General features: G+C 29.2%; 1 non-coding gene across 1 annotated transcript; it reads left to right on the top strand.

Annotated features, from left to right (window-relative positions):
* The first annotated feature begins 229 nt into the window (after positions 1-229).
* TRNAA-AGC (transfer RNA alanine (anticodon AGC)) lies at positions 230-302 on the top strand. The gene has a single exon. It is a non-coding gene; the product is annotated as a tRNA-Ala (tRNA).
* The last annotated feature ends 334 nt before the right edge of the window (positions 303-636 follow it).

The following is a 636-nucleotide window of genomic DNA, read 5'->3' as shown; positions in this document are numbered from 1 at the left end:
TTGTATAATTAATACATTTATCACACTTCATAGGAAAAACTGAAGTTTAATACAGTATAATAATTTTAAATTTTTTTCAATATGTCATATACATAATGATATTCAAAATTTTGATTTGCTGTATAAATCAACAGTACTCCATGAATTTTAAAAACATCACCTAATTTTCCTTTTGTTACTTTTAAAAGAAAATCGGTTTTATTTCGATATCTGACGCTACATGGTGGAAGGGGGCGTAGCTCAGATGGTAGAGCGCTCGCTTAGCATGCGAGAGGTACCGGGATCGATACCCGGCGCCTCCAAACTTTTTAAAGATATTTTAAAGTCTAGCTATAACTTATCGTTTAAAAATCTCAGATTATCACCGTTATTTAAGGTAATCTTTTTTTTCCCCAAAATGAAATAGATCTTTGTCTGATTCATTCGCTTTAATTAATGAATATACAAAAGAATTATAAAATTGGATGTCTGACGTTTAAAAATTATCAGATTCAGCTATAAATTGCGATTATAAAACTTAAATTCATGATACTACTGAGCAACGGATTACGGTGTAAGATCAAATAAATACATTTCCAGTATTACTTATCAGTAAATGATATCTATAAGTATTTTATTTCTGCAACTTCAACTAAG

The sequence above is a fragment of the Stegodyphus dumicola genome, chromosome 7 (genome assembly GCF_044657685.1).
Source record: "Stegodyphus dumicola isolate Sdum_Otavi_A_Nest chromosome 7, ASM4465768v1".
In the NCBI taxonomy this organism is placed as follows: domain Eukaryota; kingdom Metazoa; phylum Arthropoda; class Arachnida; order Araneae; family Eresidae; genus Stegodyphus; species Stegodyphus dumicola.
This window is presented reverse-complemented; position numbering and strand designations above follow the sequence as displayed.